This window comes from Cupressus sempervirens, chromosome 8 (assembly GCF_028749045.1).
Source record: "Cupressus sempervirens isolate cs-2001-9-10 chromosome 8, ASM2874904v1, whole genome shotgun sequence".
NCBI classification, from domain to species: domain Eukaryota; kingdom Viridiplantae; phylum Streptophyta; class Pinopsida; order Cupressales; family Cupressaceae; genus Cupressus; species Cupressus sempervirens.
The window spans coordinates 32,948,071-32,968,697 of NC_143125.1; the positions used below are offsets into that span (position 1 = coordinate 32,948,071).

The 20,627-nt window shown below is 32.5% G+C and overlaps 1 pseudogene; it reads right to left on the bottom strand.

Moving 5' to 3' along the window:
• Nucleotides 1–943: 943 nt before the first annotated feature.
• Nucleotides 944–20,627, bottom strand: part of LOC149541443 (endoglucanase 25-like) — a 44,970-nt pseudogene continuing 25,286 nt past the window's right edge.

The following is a 20,627-nucleotide window of genomic DNA, read 5'->3' on the forward strand; positions in this document are numbered from 1 at the left end:
TATTGTAATTTTTGGACCCTCATCTCATCTCAGCTTTAAAGTTGCACACACTCGAGCACTTGTCTAATTCGCAACATTGAATCAATTCAATATAAAATTCATTTCTTATGGAGCTCTCATAAAGGACACAAGAAAGAAAATAACCATAAGAGGAGCAATTATGTATTACCAATAGACAACAATATAAAGATTGGAGAATTGACAAGCAGCAACAAGCAATAAGCACCAAGAATCAATAAGGATAAATAAGCAACAACAAAAGTAAGAGGGGTGACAATAATCTTAGGAAGAATGCATACTAGCACACAACACATGGGAGATATCATGTGAACAAACATAAATCAGTCCCAAGAAATGACTAGATAGACCTTAGATGCATCAGAATGAAATAAATAAAGATATAAATTCAAATCCATATAAGATATTGGGAGATAACTGATTAGATATAAATTAGAATCAAGTCCTATAACATAGCTTGGGCACCTGACTTGTGGATGCAACTAAAGGTGCTTAAAATTCATTCTATTTTTTGAGTGGATAAACATATACTTAGTTAAGGGCATTCCATATTAGAAATCACCTAGAGGTGTTGGTAAAGGGATTTGGTCGAGAATCAAAAAATAAATAAATTAGCACAATATATAAGATCTCATCATTCTAATTTAGTATTCATAATAATCTTACACTTGACTATCTAATTTAGTGATGCTAAATAGCATTGTTATTATTAATTTAATGCATCATTACATTTGTATTAGTAATTCTTAAGATCACATCAATGTAATTCATAAAAGGATAAACAATTCTATTTAGTTGCCCTTAAATTGCAAGCAATTTTGAGAAGAGACATTGCATACAACATCATCCTTAGTAGTATATACACTTGCAAGTAACTAATCTATATTTAATAAAAATTCAATTTATAGAAAAGAATGAGCTACATTTAAGGATTCCATGGTAAAGGGATTGGGGGAGACAAAGGAAACATGGGATGAATTGCATAAAAGAGGGTACTCTTAAAAAAATATAAATTATCACTTCCCAAAAGAGCCAGCAAGGCTATAACCAATCCAACATTGCCTATGATTGTTGGTTCAATATTATTGTAGTTATTCCTATTGTCATTGAAATAGCCATGTTTATCAGGCCCTGCAACCATGGCCCTTGTGATTATGTGTGGATTGTGATTTATGGTGTCTCACCATTTATAGCCTCCTATGCAGAAGTACTTCACATTATTCTTAGGGATGGATGTTGCATCATGATGTACATGCATTGGGTAATGCCTCCCGTACCCCACAATATAGCTCATTGATTCAAGATTTCTACCTAATATGTAGTCCACCTAGAAAAAAAAATTAGAAGTTTAACTAAAACATGACTAGTGTTGCCTACTATTATAAAACATGTCAGTACTATACCTAAAATCTTGCAAAGCTCCCAAAGACTTCTTTGGAAAAGAAGTTTGAACCACAATTAAAATTTGGGACACCTGTAGTATTAAGATAATCACTTAAAAGAAACATTCACAATATACTAAAAAGTAGTTTGGACCATAATATAAACTAGGATTACCTACAATATTAAGATAATCATTTTATAGTGATGCTAGAAAAGCAACATTCACAACATACTATTGGGGTTGAGGATTCCCATTGTTCAATAGAATCAAACCACCTACATATAAGAAATAAGTTTTCAAAATTAAAGATATAATCATCACAAATCTTGGGTTAAAAAAAAAAGAAAGGTAGTAGAAGCTCACCTTTAGTTCTATTGAACATTTTGAACATGGGCAAGTAAGAGCACATGAAAATGTTAGCCTGCTTGTGATAGCTTTCCAACATGTCTTCATATGGGTAGCCTAGACTTAGGAAAATCCTCAACCTAGTTAGAAAAACCTATCACAAGCATCATCCAACCATATAAGAAGAAAATTATATAGTAGAAGTAAAATACAATATCTACCTAAAAACAATAAAAAGTTTTAAAATATAATCTCTACCCAAATTGACAATTAAAACCATAAAAAATAAAAAATAAAGATTTGGTGTGTACCCAAAACGTAAAAATAGTAGTAGTAGTTAACGAGTTTATGTTTATTGTTCCAAGGAGATGCTATAAAAACCAAAAGTGTAAAGTACATGTCATTTCGAGTCTCACTATTCACTCTCTAAATGTACTTGTTTGGTTTGCATACTCTATAATAGCCAAGGATATATCTATAGCTATGAAATTATCTCCTTTCATAGTGCCATTTTCAACTATCTTTTTCTCATGATTATTTTAAACTACACACATTTTCTAATTGTTATTTTTTTGTTTGTAGATACCCAATGGAATTGGCTTCCTTTAAGGTTTAATGCATCTTGTTGTTTACCTCATTTACAAAATGAGAAGTTTAGAGTCTATTTTACCAGTATCTACTGAACCTCAAAAAATTCTTGAAACCAAAATTATACATGATGTATTTGACCTACTTATCCTTATAGTAGAGGTAGAAACTCAAGAAGTTGTTAATAAAATTTGATTTTAATCTCATCAATCAATGATTAACAAGATTTATATAGGCTATAGTCTTCTCATACATTCAAACTATGCTCCATTGCATGAGAATCAACATTAACTAATAGGAAAGAGGAAAATTTGAGCTTGATTGTAACCTTTTGGTTGCTTTTCAACAATGAACCATTTCCTTGGTAGTAGAATTCAATAAATTCACTGCTTGTATGAATACATGTAGTTCTTTTTTGAGCTCTATATTCTAAGAAAAGCAATCAAATTGTGCTAGTGGAATGTTACATACCTAAGCACAATACTAGTGTCATGACAATAAAAACTTATGTCATAGATAGAAACAAAATCAACAATTATAAAGGAAAGAATGAAAAGTAGAAGTCAATTATTACTAGATGCTCAAGCTAATTTGATTGCATAAGCATCAAAGATAAGTTAATAAATACAAAGTAAAGAGATTATGAGTGAGAAGGCTTTAACACTATAGAGTTGATTGCATGATGTGTTATAAGGGGATGATGTGTCAAAAGGTAGGATTGATGTAATAGTTAGAAAATGCAATTGCTAAAGAATAAATATGACCTAAATAATGTATTAGATTGAGAAGACACTTTTTAAAAGGGATGTTGACTATCTAACAATTTTTCAAAGAAAAAAAATAGAAGAATATATTGTCAATGCATACCAGAGGTTTCTTAAAAAATCTTAAATTACAAATTAAAGATGATTCAGTTGGAAAATAACTATGTGAGATATTTAATGGTTATATTATAAGAGATTTTGATGATGATATTAAACCAACATCTTATTGAATGATTCAATATTGAATATTCCAATTTTATTTAATAATAAAACTACAAAATGAACAATTAACAATATTATATCAACAGTATTATTGAAAAATACTATTATTTAAAATATAACAAAAAAATCTCTTATCTATATTCTATGAAGATGTTATATTAAATAATATATATGTTATTTCAATACATGTAAATATATATTTAAAAAAATAAAATTACAAATTAATGTTATAATAATTAATTAAGAAACATTATTTTCTGTGATGTTTTTCCTTGTATAGCATAAAGTAGTCCCTAACATAAATTTCATATTTTAAATGTATATTTTATTATATTTATTTAGTAAATTAACTAAGTAATAATCAAAATTATAATATATTACTATTATAATATTCATAACATTCATATGCTTACACTACTGAATATAAAATACCAAGTCACACTAGAAAAAAAGTGCAACTTCATAAGTATGATAACTTATTCCAAACTTTGAAAAGTTAAAACCATGAGAAATTTTATATAATAAACCTTTCTGAATGAAAAAATAAGCAATTAATATGCATATATTAAGGTATGTTATAGATCTACTTATTTTGTGAGTTTCCTTAGAAATTACAAAAATAAAATAAAAAAGTATTCATTTTCATATATTTTTTAATCCATGAAAATGACAAATAAACTAGAACTTTATATGTACCTAGGCAGTAGGTAGCTTGTTATCCTAAAAAAATATACCAAAATTTGGCCCCCTTGAAAAAGCTCTTGCATGTCTGGCCATCGATGGAAGAGTAGCTAGATGAAGGTAAGAGTTGTTCCCTATGGAAAATTACATCCATGTTGCACCCCACATGAATTCATCAAAATATCTAAATGAATTATAAAATTGTGAGGTTTCAGGGTTTCTAGTGATGTATGTGCTCCCCTTGCCAGCATCCCATGCAAAATTGTACAAAAGGTCAACACCTCTCATCTATAAACAAGGGCCTAACAAATCAATGATGTTAAAATCCATGTAAGGAATGTTATGGTCATCTTGGTTTAATTATACCATGATTCTTGTATTGTCTTACAACAATAAAGAGCCCAATGATGATACAATTTCACATTACCTTTGGAAACAAGAAGTTACAAGAAAATAGAGAATGTGAACTTCAATGTTGCATTTATAGTTTGCATTTTTACCTATCTAGTCTTATTTTCCATGTTTACCCATATTCATTTTTCATTATATCCATGTTCATTTTGTTATGACTAATTAAGGTTCCTTTTATAGATTATAAGTCATTTTTGCAAAATTGTATAGAATATCGACACCTCTCACCAACTTCTTTGAGTAGGCCTTGTCATTTGTGAGTGCAATTGATTGAAGGATTTGAGAAATATAAATCCACAAAGCCCAAAGAATACTTGCATATAAAAATCTATCACAAAAGAAAAAGGGAAGAGGAGGCAATGGTTTTTCTCTGGAAATATGCAAATTGTATTCTTAGAAATGAAAAAGATGTAAGATAATTACAAACAATCTATCCTTATAGAAGGAGATTGAAATTCGAAAAGGGTAACTTAAAATTTAAATGTTATTTAATAATTACTAATTAATTATCAAATGAGAATGCAAAAGGTGCATAAAGTGAAATCTTAAGAAGGGAGTAAAGCACATTTAATAAATGAAATTAAAATAATGCTTTACTCTAACACCCCCCTTAAGATGAACAACAATGCAGAAAGAGAAAGGAAGCTACAATGCAATGCTGAAATAAAATTTGGGTCTTAACAACAAGGATTGATGAGGTCCAATCATAACCAAATATCTATTTCTCTATTTCATAGAGATCTAGTTGTGATTGGGTACCTCATCAGGCCTTATTTTTGAGACCCAAGTTTTCTTTCAACATTTCGTTGTAGTTTCCTTGCTCTTTCTGCATTGTTTGTAGCTACGTTGTTGTTCATCTTAAGGGTTGTATTAGCGTAAATCATTATTTTAATTATATTTATTAAATTTTCTTTACTACCTCCTTAAAATATCACTTTATGCACCTTTTGTATTCTCATTTAATAATTAATTAGAAATTATTAAATAACATTTACCTTTTAGGTTACCCTTTTTGGGTTTTGATCTCCTTCTATAAGGATAGATCATTTTTCATTATCTTATATCTTTTTCATTTCTGAGAATAGAATTTGCATATATTTAGAGAAAAATCCTTGCCTCCTCTTGTCTTTTTCTTTTGTGATACGTTTTTACATATAGGTATTCTTTGGGCTTTGTGGATTTGTATTACTCAAATCCTTCATGGTTTCATAGTCCAGGTCACCGGTTCGAGTCCCTCAAACCCTTTGACCCTTCATTCGCATAGGCTTGGATTATCAACATGGTATGTAGTGGGTGCAAATCCCATATGATAAATGGTTGTATTCAGCTCCATTGTGTGGGGAGGTGTTGGCATAGCGACTATATACCTGATGAGATCCCTCTCCACCATCAGTACATGCTTTTGGTGTGATGGAAAAATCTTCATTGTATCTTGGCCATTAACTTTTTAATTTGTCATCGACCCTTAGTTTTCCAGTTTGTTTTTGGTGGTCGCATTTTTTCTCTAGTACAGGTCTTTTTCTTGCATTTTTTGCCTTGACATTCATTTTTGCATCAAATTTGGGCTTGTCACTTGTTGATATCAATGCCACATCAACATTACATCAACATTCTTGTCAACTCCTCAAGCTCTGTTTGAACCTACCTTTGCATTTTTTCTCATATCTCAAGAATATAGACTCTGGTTTTTGAAAATGAGATATCGTCAAAAAGTTATTTTTCAGCTTGTTATAGTGGTACACAAAATTTTTAGTTTTGATGGCTTTTTCTGCTATCAAACTTTGGAGTTCATTTTTGCACTCTAGGGGACATATCTTGAGTATTTGATCTTAAACTTGGGAATTATTTATATTGTTGGAAATATCTTTCTAAGCTCTTTCCAGTGATGGTGGTTGTTTTTCTAGATTCTACTTCAAGCACATTCTATTTAGTCTTCTACATTTTTGCATTTTGGTGGATATCTTGGTTGTTTTAAGTTTGGGGATCAATTTCATTGCTTCAAATGATTCATAATAACTTGTACTATCTATTTTATTAGTCTTATGACTCTTCTCATCTATTTAGACATCATTTGTATGCATTCTTGCAAATGAACTGAGATAAAGTGCCACTCTTGCATCTCAAGATCCTAAACTTTTTTATGAGTTAGTTGTACTCGCACTACATTATATAGTGCCATGGGGGATAGTTATTTTTCTTTTTAGTAACCTTTTTCTTTTTCCATTGAGTGTACCTTCTATGACATTAGCCCCATGATGTGTTAACCACACATGTCTTTATAGGTGTTTGTACCTCTTTTACTAGACTCAATTTTCTTGATTCTTTCAACAGGATATTTTTGGCTTATATTTCCAATAGCCTATCACCTCACCCTTGTCTAAATTTGAGGGGAGGGGGGTTCTTCTATTATTTCTAATTCTCCTTAGTTTGATTGATCAACTCTTCAAACTTTGGTGTTTCATGCCATCTGTATCTTTCAGTTTAGTTATTTTCCTTTGTGTGCCTCTTGATTTGATGTAGACTACAATCTTCTCTACCTGGTTAGGTTCTATTTCAATGGAGGCTCTTTAGGTTTGTAGTTATTTTTGATAGAGTTTTACAGCTTCTACATGTTTCATTGGTGTTCTTCATGACCATTTTTTGTTCCTATCTTCTAGGACATTCCCTAGTTTGAAGGCTTCTTTAGTCCTTTACTAGTTCTTTTCAACATTATTTCCATCTCTTTATGGACTATGTTTTTTCCCATGTAGTTTTCTCTATTTCTCCTCTTTTTAGAGATTTGGTTGTGCATGGGTACCTCATTAGAATTTTTTATCAAGACCCATTTCTACTTTCAATAGGAGTTTCTAGGTTTTTAGCTACTCCCTAAGATTATCTTAAGGGGGTGTTAAAGTAATTAAATATTTCATAAGGAAAAACTCTAATCCATAAAGAGATAGCAAGAGAAAGAAGGAAGGAAGGACTCATTACTGAGATCCCCAAGCACAAATTCCTTCACCCCAAGCATAGAACATAGTTCAAGATATCATGGGGATGACAAAGGTTTAATAAAGATGTCTACAACCTATTAAGCAATCAAAATGTACTCCAAGCTCAAAGAACCATCCTAAATTACGTGTCTGATGAAGTGCATGTGAAGCTCAATGTGCTTGGTCTACTGATGGTCAATTGGGTTGCGTGAAATGTGTATAGCACTGTGATTGACACACCAAAGAAAGGTGAGACTATTAGGAAAAAATCCAAACTCTATCATCAACTGTTGAAGCCACAAAACCTCCTGACTAGCCAATATAGTTGCCTTGTATTTTGCCTTTGTAGATGATAATGTGTGAGCATGCTACTTCTTGCAAGACCATGTGATAGGACCAAAACCAAGATAAAAGACAAAACTAGAAGTAGACTTATGATCATTAATATATCTAGCCCAATCTAAATATGTCAAACTAACAATGTGAGGATCCTCTGATGTGTAGTGAATGACAACATGTTGTACCTCTAATATACCTCAAGATACATTTGGAAACTTGCCAATGACTCTCATGAGGATCGTGGGAAAATGATGTAGGAGCATCCTAGAGTAGATTGCTATCCTACATGATTAATGGATTTAGTAGGGTTGAGTGAACCTATTTGGGTCTTGGGTAATTAATTTTGATGTATTTAATAAGTAGTGTAAGCTTTTAAAGGCATTTAGTATTTAATTTCTTTTGGAGGCTAAGTTGTGGCTCTTCAATTATTTAATGTTAGGTTTATTTAGTTTTTAGCCTTATGGGCTGACTTGTGGCTTAGATTGGTATAAGTAGGGGTTGTGGTGAAGTCTTGAGTCATTAATCATCCATCTTGGAGAAGAGAAGGTGGTAGAGGAGCAGAGATTTAGAAAGGCTAGTAGTTAAGGCTTTGGAAACAAGGAGAATGCTTGGTGGGCTTGTGAATACCAGTTGGATCTTCCTTGGAGATTTCTAATAGAGTGTTGATCTAGACTAGCTAGGGTTTTGATTGGTTCTTAAGAGATCTTGTAGAACTATTACTTTCTTTGTGTTTGGACATAACTGAGAAGGCCTTATAGCCTGACACATTGCATGTAATCAGTTATATCTATGAATAAATTATTGTGACTTGACTTCAAATCTTATTTTGTTGTTTACCTTTCATTGTCTAGTTATTTGTTGGGGGCTAGGAAATCTCCTTTGGGGATTCTCCTACCTTGTACTACATCATATGTTAGAAGATTTTTCTGATATTGTATCAGATAATGTACCCAATGGATTTCTCTCAATGAGGAAGATCAATCACTAGATGGATTTGGTTCCTAGAACCAATATGCCAAACAAGGTAACACACGGAATGACACCAATAGAAAGTGAAGAGTTAAAAAAAAAAGTTCATGAGTTGTTGTAAAAGGGGTTGATTTGAGAGAGTTTGAGTCCATGTGCAATACCAACTATATTAGCATCAAAGAAGAATGGAGAATGGAGGATGTGCATAGATTCTTGTGTTATCAACAAGATCGTAATCAAGTATAGATTTCCATTTCCAAGGATGGATGATATTATGGACTGTTTGAGCAGAGTTGAGTATTTCACAAAGATAGATATGAAGAGTGGGTACCATTAGATTCATATGAGAGAAGGTGATGAGTGCAAGACTACTTTCAAGAGATGGGAAGGAATGTATGAGTGGTTATCATGCCTTTTGGGCTAACCAATACACCGAGCAGTTTCATGAAACTCATGAATGAGGTACTGAAGGAGTTTATGGGTAGATTTGTCGTTATTTACCTAGATGATATTTTGATCTTTAGTAAGAAATTCAAGGAGCATTTGATCCATATTTGGAAGGTGTTTGGTAAGTTGAAGGAAGAAAAGTTGTTGATAAACCTAAAGAAGTTCATTTTTGTAAAGAAGAAGTTGGTGTACCTAGGATTTGTAGTCTCGGTAGAAGGTCTGAAAATGGACCCAAAGAAAGTGAAAGCTATCCTTGAATGACCTACTCTAAGGAGTGTGATAGAGGTAAGATGTTTTCATGCACTAGCTAGTTTTTATAGAAAGTTTAAAAGAGGTTTTAGCAATATTTGTGGACCCTTAACTGAAAGAATGAGAGGGGATAGGAAAGAATTTAAGTGGACTAGAGGAGCAGATAAGAGTTTTAATATGTTGAAACTGAAAGTTACTGAGCAACCTCTTTTAGCACTTCATGATTTTAACAAGATGTTTCAAGTAGACTATAATGCTAGTGGTACTACAATAGGAGCTGTTATGAGCCAAGAAGGTAGACCTATTTCTTATTTTAGTGAGAAGTTGAATGATGAAAAAATAAAATACTTTGTTTATGATCAGAATTTTTATGCTATAGTTCAAGCATTGAAGAAGTGGAGATCTTCTTCCTAAGGAGTTTGTTATGTATATTTATCATCAAGGTTTGTAATATTTGACTAGTCAAGGAAAATTAAACCAATGGCATATGAAGTGGGTTAATTTTTTGTAGAGTTATCCATTTTTTTTGTAACACAGGAATGGAAAGTCTAATAGAGTTGCAAATGCTCTTAGTAGAAGACAACTTTTGCTAATACAAATGTAGATAGAGTTTGTTGGGTTCAAGGAACTCAGTACTTTGTATCCAGATGATCCTAATTTTGGTGAAGCATGGAAGACTTGTATAGAACCTATTACACTTGACAGGACAAAGTGGTTAGATTTCATGATCCAAGATAGTATGTTGTTTAAAGGAAGCCAGTTGTATATTCCTATAAGTTCAATGAGAGAGAATCTCATCAAGAAGAAGCATAGTGGAGGATTGGTCAAAAATTTTGGCAAAGATAAAACCATAGCTTTGGTTGCTAAGAATTATTACTGGCCACAGTTATAAAAAGATATGAAGAAGTTTGTACAAAGTTGCAAATTATGTCAAATGTGAAAGGAGTGAAGTAAAATATGAGGTTGTCTCAGCCATTACCTATACTAGAGAAATTGTGGGAGGATGTCAACATTGATTTTTTTCTTGTATTAGTAAGGACACAATGAGGGCATGATTATATTTTTGTGGTGGGTGACAAGTTTTCAAAGATGGCACATTTTATTCCTTGCAAGAAGACTAGTGACATTGTTCATGTGGTAGGATTGTTTTTTAGGGAAGTGGTGAGACTAAATGGTTTGCCCAAGAGGATAGTTTCAAATTGAGATACAAAATTCATTGGGTATTTTTGGCATACATTGTGGAAGAAATTGAAGACAGAGTTGAAGTTTAGTTCATCACATCATCCACAGACTAATGGACAGATAGAAGTTGTGAAGCACAATTTGGGAAACTTGCTGAGATGTTTGGTTGGAGACAAGTCAAAAGGATGGGATCTAATTTTTCCATAGGTATAATTTGCATATAATGATTCTATCAATAGGAGTACTTGTAAATCACCATTATAGATTGTATATGGAGTTATCTCAGAAATGCTTCTTAATTACAGTAGTTGGATAAAGGAGAGATAAGTAGTGTTGAAGAAGAAGAATTTTTTAAACATTTGAAGAACATCCATGAGGAAGTGAGGAAGCACATCATAAAGATGAATACAGAGTACAAGACTAAGGAAGATGTGAAAAGGAGGTATGAGGAATTTTAGATTGGAGATGAAGACATGTTTCATTTGAGAAAGGAGTGTTTTCCAGTGGATGCATATAATAAGCTAGAGATGAAGAAGTTTGGATATTGCAAGATAGTGAAAAGACATGATTTTGGAAATGGTTATGAAGTGGAGTTTCCTACTAAATTGACTATTTCACCAGTATTTAATAATTCAGATTTGATAGTTTTTTATGAACGAGGTGGTGGAGATGAAATTGAAAAAGCACAGTGGAGTATTCTAGCAACTAGTTTAGCTACAAAGGAGATTGAGGAGATACTAGACAATCATATTGGAAAGGGAGGCCAATAGAGGATTTATCATGGCTAGCAAGGGAGGAGGTTAACTATCTTGATTTTCCTCTAAACATCTGAGGTGTGATGGAGTCACTTCTCAAATTACCCTAGGTTTCTGATGTAGGAACATCGTAGGTGTAAGGACAATCTTACATCACTCAAAAATATTTAAATTTTTTTTTTTCTTTTCTTTTCAGTCTTTTCTATTTTAATAGGGACTAGTAGATAGGGTGGTTACTATTTATGGGATCTTGCTATTTTGTGTAAGTTTTTCATACAAGCTCAAAATGTTTTGATTTTCTACATGAAGGTTCATTTTAAGTTACAAGGCTACCATAAAAATCCCATTGCTCCAACTTAAGTATCGGAGAAGTTATTCCAGATTTTTAATGGAAAAATTTGCAGAAAAATCTTCAGGCTCAATGTTGGAGACCTTAAAGTGCCCATATGAGGTCTGAAAACTCGATGAAAGGCTTCTTGTGCAATTTTGAGCCTATAGATCATGAATTGACATTTCCAAAAAGTGGTTATAATAGCCAATCAGAACAACAATTTGAGAGTTATGGCCTTTCAAAGTTGGGATACCCAAATTTTCTAAATTAATTGTCAAAGATGTATTTGGCCAACTCAATATGTATTGTTAGGGTCTGTCATCCCTAAGTATTAAGTTTCAATGTCTAGAACCTTCTAGGGTGGCATAAAATTTCCTATTTAAGAAAGGCCCGAACATTGTCTAGAACATCTCTGGGTGATAGTTCGTAACTTGTATTGCAAATTATTGTAATGAAGGCACCAATGTGGGTTAGCATATTGTAGTTTTGAATTATATAATTCTACATTTATAACACAAATAAGAAGTCCATATTTTTTTGTCACATTTGTTGTTGTTTCTTTGTTTTCTATTATGGTTTATGGTATTAAGGGGAGCACCTTTCATCACAGAATCGAGAGACAAGTCCAACAACAAAGGAAATATTAGCAAGTGTGTGCCAGGTAAAACAAATTACCCACAAGCTATCTGTATAAAGTGGAATCCACTATAGGAGTAGAGCAAGTGGTAGATAAAACAACACTTGACTAAAAGGATGTGGGAGCAGGCTTGCAACCAAGCATGGTGAATCTCTAAAGCATATCAAGAGCATAATTATGCTAGAATATAGTTATCTCATCTAAAGACTAAACAACACCCAAAAAATAGTGCAGAAGTCCAAGATCTCTCATCTCAAACTACTTTCTCTATGCTTGTTGAACACTTTGCATCATGGAGATTGAGCTTGCTGTGATGATGAGGTCATCAACATAAAAGCACAAGTATCAATAAGTCAGCCCCATGATGCTAAATGTAAACTATAGGATTAGAAAGACACTAAGTGAACTATGAAGTAAGCAAGAAGGAATCCATCTTCTCATACCAAGCCCTAGGGGTTTTTTTGAGACCATATAAAGACCTCTAAAGTGGACACACTAATGAAGAGTCCTACACAAAACCATGAGGTTACTCTAAATAGATCTTCTCATGAAGGTCTCCATACAAAAAGGCACTCTTCATGTCCATTTAAAAAACTATCCATCCATTTGAAGATGCAAGAGAGAGGTACAAGGTGAATAGAATTCATCTTCACAATAGGGAAAAGGGTCTCAAAGTAATCAATACCCTCAACCTATGAAAAACCCTTTGCAACAAGACCTACCTTGTACCTATCAATAGAACCATCTATAACATACTTGGTATGATACACCCATTGGCACTGAACCAACTTTCTTCCTTTCAGAAGAGGGCACAGATCCCATGTGTGGTTCTTCATCAAAGAGGAGTACTCCTCATCCATCACCCTTTCTCACTCTAAAGTGTCTTTTTTGCCTATTAAAAAAAATTTATGGATAATCTAAAATGGCATGAATCAAAAGGCCACTACCTACAGTCTGAGCATGCGTGTGATGAGCATCTATAGCATCACCTACCAAAGGTCCAGCTATATCAACAGTATCATGAGCTCACTTGGGCACTTACAGAACATCTAGTGGAAGTGGTGAAGGGGAGTTAGTATCTATATCTTCCTTAGAGGATGTGTAGTCCTATAGAGGAGTAGAGGAGGTACTGGGTAGTGAGAAAGAAGTTGGAGATGGAGGATCCATCAGAGGATAAGGCTCATCAAACTAAACATCTTGCTGAAATAATACATGTCTGGAATTAGAATCAAACAACCTATATGCCTTCACATCCTCATAGTAGCAAAAAAAAAGAGTGGTTGGCTCTTATTCTCCATTTCTTTTCACTAAGCATCTAGAATAAATGTCCAAGCCTCACTACCAAAAATGTAGAAAGTAGAAACATCGGGCTTGACATGAGTCCAAGCCTCCTCAGGAGTCATGTGTTACAATACTTTGTGAGACATCCAATTCTAAATATAGTTTGCATAATTGACAACTTCATCCTAGAATGAAGAACTCATAGATCTAGACTAAATCATAAAATTGGCCATCTCCTATAATGTCCTTGTTCTTTCTCTTTGTAACCCCATTCTACTAAGGTATATAGGGAATGGAGAATTGATGTTGTAAAGTGCAAAAATCTTTGAAAGATAGATTCACATATTCCTTTTCCATTTTTTGTGTATATATGCCTAACACAAAGACCAGACTGCTTCTCCACAAATTTCTTAAAGATTCAAAAGCAATCATAGACATCGAACTTGTACTTCAAAAAGTACACCTATGTGCATCTAGAGAAGTCATCTATGAAGGTGATCATATATCAAGCACCTAAAAAAGATGAAGTGGGAAATGACATAAGATCACTAAATATCAATTCCATTGGTGCCTTAGCATGTGTGGATCTACATGTCAAAAAAGGATCTCTATGATGTTTGCCAAGTGCACAACCTTGACACACACCTTCAGTAAAAGAGATCTGAGGCAACCCAATCACTAGCTCCTATGTACTCATTTGTTGTAGATATCTATAGTTGACATGGCCAAAATGCTCATGCCAAAGCTTTCTTACTATGTTTGTATGAGCAATGAGAAACACCTATGGAATCAAAACTCTCAAAGTCATCAAACTGATATAAGTGAGACTAGAGATCAACACTCCCTATAGTAATAACCAAGTCAAGATCATGGAGGTCTAAAATAACCATATCATGTGGTGAGAACTCAATTTTCTTTCCAGAGCTTGAATGAAAAATCTAAAAGATAGATAGGAGGTTCATAGAAATGGATGGAACTAAGAGAACATCCTGTAGTGAACCACATTCTAAAGAGATAGTTCCTGAACCTATAACTAAAAGCTGAGAAGAATCACCAATTGCAATCTATGTAGTAACAGTCTGAGAAAGTGAGGTAACCAAATCAGGTGAATGTGTCATATTGGAAAGCTCCAGAATCAAAAATCCAAGAAGTTGTAGAAGACAATGCTCATGGTGAAAGAGCATATCCTTTTCCTATAGGAAGAGATGGAGGCTTCGAAGAAGCAATATTGGAATGCTACATGGCCTCCTCTAATGCCTCAAGAAATTTCCAACACTTGGAAACTAGATGTCCTTACTTACCACAAAAAATACAAGGATCACTTGTGTACTTCTTAGTCTTGGAGGAAGACTCGCTAGACCTAGAAGAATTACCCTTCTAGGAGCGTTTCCAAGCATTTGATTTGGGAGTAGGCTTGGAGAAACTCTCACTACTTGTTGAATCTTACTTATGCTTTATTTTCTACTTTGGATTTCCTATAGATGTCTAAGCTACCAAATCCTTCTTCTTAGAAACAATCATAGTATCCAACTGTGTAAGCTTTGACTACTCTCTAGTCAAGTGATCACAAAAGACCTCAAAAGTAGGCATAGAAAATCTATTCCCAAAGAATCTTTGGTGGAATAGAAGGTAGAAGAAAAAATATGAAATCTCCCTCAAAGCTTAGAGAGAATCAAATAGATGCACTCAACATCAGTCCTTGTCTTTCCACAACCCTACAACATGGATCTCTCTTGATTAAACTTCATCAAGAAGTCAACAATAGTTGGAAGGGAATACAATATAAGAGAGGTATGATTTAACTCTATCTGAAGTGCCTTGAACTCATTTATAGTACCAAACAAGCTATGAAGCTCAGTCCACATAGCTAGAGGAGTATTGCACCCATCTAGATGAAACTATAGACTATCAAATACCTATAATGCAATCAATCTGATTGGCTCATCCATCTTTTTTCAGTGTTGCATGATCTCATAAGGCCTCTAAAAAATAGGTTGTACAACATCTAAACATGACCACAACCCTTTTTACCAGAGAAGTTGAGTCATCAAGGTCTTCCAAGTGTGGTAATTGTGAGGGGTCATAAGTTCTAGACAAGAAGAGGTCTTGACCATTGTTTTAGAAGGGTTTTTTGATGTTTTTTGATATGATGATATAATAATAGAAAGTAATATAAAAACACTCCCCACAATGAAAATAACTGAGCCCCAACTTATAGAAAGAATGCATAAATGAGTGAAGAGCAAAAAGGCTTCAAAAATGAATCACAAATATCTAGTACAAAATACTGGTGAAATGGTAGAGAAACTATAAAGTTCTCAAGAAGAGCTTTTCAATGCTTTTTCCAGAATAGAAAACTAAGCTATAAAGAAGAAGTTATACCCCTCAAAAAATAGAAGTCATCAAAAGACTTCAAGTACCAAAATAGGTACTAAACTAAAAAAAAAGCCAAAAATACATGATTCATCATGTCCGTCTTGGAACTAGCTTTCTAGCACTTCTTTTAATTGAAGAAAGGCCCCCATATACTCGAGATATCATAAAAAAACCAACCAAACCCCTAGAAGCTTGATTTTAAAAATTAAAAATTAAAAATAAATTCTTCTCACAACACGAGTGGCAAGGTAGAGGGTTGGAGCCATAGGCAGAGCTGTTGAGCAGTGTCACAGTAGTTAATCATTAGTGGAGACTGCAATGCTATTAAAACTACCACTTTTTTATTTTTTGTTTTAATTTGCATTGAAAAAAATGCCTTTGATTAAGTGAAAAGGCCGCAATGCCTTGTTGTGCAAAAAAAATTTGCCTCCCAGATCAACATTGTCTAAAATAAATAAACTTTATATGAAAAATGGGGGTTTTGAGGCCTACTAAATCCATCTGTGAGGTCTGTTTGGCCTCAAAGTGCTCCAAAAATTAGAGACACCCCTATTTTCACAAGAAATACCTGAAAAAATCTAGATCTATTCTGTCAAACCCTCATTCTTTTTTTTGTCTAAATACCAAACAAGCTGTAGAAAATCTAGCTTTGATACCATGATGATTTTTCCATCACACCAAAAGCACCTACTAATGGTGAAGAGGGATCTCATCAGGAATATAGTCACTGCGCCAACAACCCCCCACATGATGGAGCTAAATACAACCATTTATCATGTATGATTTACACCCACTACATACCATGTTGATAATCCAAGCCTATGCAGACGAAGGTTCAAAGGGCTTGAGGAACTTGAACCAATGACATGTGCTATGATACCATGAAGGATTTTAGCAGTAAAATTCCACAAAGCCCTAAGAATACTTGCCTGTAAAAACCTATCATAGAAGAAAAAGATGAGAGGAGGCAAGAGTTTTGCTCTAAAAATATGCAAATCATATTCTCAAAAATGAAAAAGTTATAAGATAACTATAAACAATCTATCCTTATAGAAGAGATCAAAACCCAAAAAGGGTAACCTAAAAGGTAAATGCTATTTAATAATTACTATTTAATTATTAAATGAGAAAATAAAAGGTGCATAAAGTGAAATCTTAAGAAAGGAGTAAAGAAAATTTAATAATTTAAATTAAAATAATGCTTTACTCTAACATTGATGTCACAATCAATGCAGTAGCCATCTCAGTTGCCAAGTCAATGCCACCATTGACTCAAATCATAGGGCATGGGCAGTCCATATCCTCAAGCCTTGTCCAACATTAATGATAGTTTGGTGTTTTTGATCTATTGATTGCATACCCTGCCTACACATATTAATCACCACCACCATGTTCAGTTCAAGGATTTCATTCAGTGAAAAATGAATTAATTGAAATTGTGTATGTACTAGAAAAATTAAAAAAACTACGTTCTTTGATAGAAACATTAAAGAAAAAATGTATAGCAATAGTTGTGACTTTAATATGTACTACTAACAATTTAATGATGAACATGTTGTAGTTTTTCTTTTCTCACAATTTTAAACACATTGACTAGAATGTATGTATATGTGCATAATATTTGATGACGGGGCCTTTAAATATTAATTATTTTTCCATATCCATAGTTTTCTACCTGCTAAAAATGAAAATAAGACTATTGAAGATGAAAATAAAAAGAGATATGAAGTTTTCATACAAAATTTTGAGAAGTTGCAAAGCAAGATGTTAAATTACTTTCTTCTCTCCTACCTAACCTTTAATTTAAAGAATGGAAGGTATTCTCCACACAAAATAACATGTTTGTACAAACTCCAAATTTAAAGAATTTTCACTAATTTGGTCTTGGGACTTTAAAGGACAATACTTTAGTAAAATATAATAAAATATTCTTAGAATGTATTTTTACAATAGTAGTATGGTATTGTGGGGAGAAGGGTTTGAACTGGAAAGATTGTAGACCACTAAAGTGTCTAGAACACTTTATAACTAAATAAAGATAGGTAGGGAAGAGGAGAAAGTATTCAGGAAGAGAAACTATGTAAATAAAAATTAGCATTATTGCAACTAAGAAATAAGAACACATGTAAAGTGATAGGCCTATTAAATAATCTTGATACATTGTCTTATTTTGGATAATAGAAATATATAATAAAAATATTAACCTATCATTGATAGAGTGAGTGGTTAGCAATAATTATTTCGTAAAACACCATATTTGAAAATAAAAGCTCTTCATTGGAATGAAGAGAAAATTTGTTCTAAAAGATAAGTTATTATTTTGAATGCATCATTAATCTTGTGAGCCAAGTGCTTTGTGAAAGGTAGGCTTTAGCTGATCAGTTTGATAGAGAGGTAACAAAAGGGATTTTTCGATAGAGATTTTCTTGATTCTTCCTAAAAAATAATTCTATGTTTCTTTATTATTATATACCTCTAAGAAGCTCATTTTCAAGAATGAAAATGCTACAAGAGAATCGTGTTTGATCTATCATTCAGACTGCTAGAAGCTTGATTAAATAATGGTACTAGAATTTGTTGATATTTCCCTTATAATTTGAAATAAATACTACATGGGTACTTAATATATCATACTACATCACTTTAAAAACTAAGTCACATACAACTCATCTTGGATGCCAAATCCTTGATGTTTCACATTAAAAAGAAAATACATTTCAATAGAACATTTATGGAACAATTAAATTGCATACATTTAATAGGTATGTCTAACAAAAATACTAAAGATTTGATGAAATGTCCATTTTGTGGAAGGTTTTTGTTCCTATAATGACATCTCATTGTTTTGACCCAATTCTAAAATAAAACAACTTTAAACTTAGATTCTATAAATACACTACATATCTTAACATTATTCAATCAATATATAATATCAATACACTCACAAACCATGAAGAGACATAATCAAGAGTTTTGTAAATTTGTTTTTCTATATGTACATGTTCTCTATATTACAATCTATTTTACTAACATATTTCAAATATTTCCCTTTTAAGTCAATTAAGGTCATGGTTGACAATTATCCAATCAGCTATGTTAATAAGTAGAGATTAACAACACACCAAGAATGGGTTTGAATGCACACGCCTTATACATATCCATATCCACAAAATCATCATCCAGGGAAGCACACAAACTCATAAGCACCTTAAACACCTATCACAATGAATTTGTAAATACTTGGATCCTTTCAATTAATGGATAATAAGTTATGGAGGACACACATTGAAGGTATCAATTGAGGAAATCTTGGGTCCATCTTATTAAGTAGAATATCAAAGGTATTAATTATATAAGATTTTGTAATTATCTTATATAAGAAATAATTGAATCTTATATAAGAGGACAATGTACTTAAATATTATGAATTGATGATCCTAGCTTCTTTTGCAAGTCATATATATATATATATATATATATATATATATATATATATATATATATATATATATATATATATATATATATATATATATATATATATATATATATATATATATATATATATATGAAAACTTGACTCAACTCAGTAGAAAACTCCTAACCAATGGTCACACTTTGTTTTGTGATGCAGGAGCATCCTACCTTCCAAGTTATCAAGCTTTTGAAGGGAAAATCTGAAAAAGAGCGGTCTTAGCATTTGAGGATTAATTCTAATTTTGTGATGCAAATAGTTATATTTTCCAAGTTTTTAAGTAATTTCTAGATCTTGGATAAGTCACAGAGTTGGTTGTAATATATCTTCCTTATTATATAGTTGTGAGATTCTTGGCATGATTCATAGTAATATTTTAAGATTTGTTAAAGAGATTTTAAAATTTGAAACTAATCTATTTAGTTTCTTAAATTATGAATTTTAATTCTAAGCCTATAGACAATGGGAGGCATTGAGATGCAAGTATTGATAAAAGAGAGAGGCCAAAACTGAAATTATGTATTAGGCCAAATATTGTTAATAAAGGGAAATATCAGCTTAATCACTATTATGTGATGTTCCTTTACACCATTTTGTCATTAGAGTTGATAGATTGTGGGCTATAAAATATGAAGGAGTGTTGATGTCAAAACATAGAAGTTCGAGGAAGGCACATTCACAATCAAGACAAGTAGCCAATTAAAATTTAAATGACTTGAAGTCCAATTGTTGCAAGGAGGATGTGTATCTATGAAGATAGATTTCTCAGAAAGATTGTAGGTTGATATAAGTTAAGAATCTACCATTGTTAAGGTGAAGTCAGCTTGGCCATTTGTAAAGGGGAGTTGGTGTATTTTTATCAAAAAAATCATCATCAATTTGAGGAGTAAATCTAGAGAATCCAGTCATGACAAATGGAATCACCCAAACGATAATTGGCATATGTATGGAAGATGTGCAGAAAGGTAGAGAGCTCTAAATTATTGATGATTAAAAAACATTAAATTCTGAGCATTAGTTAGTGAAGGTGTTGTACGAGGAACTTGATTCCTTCAGAAATGAAATATTTATCCATCCAATGGGAAGCGCATGGAGAGAATCACTTGCAGGTAATAGAATATTAGACTCTCTTAATTTAATGGAATTGTTTTTTTGAATGTGATTTCGTTACAAGTATGGGATACATAGTGAATATGCTAAGTTG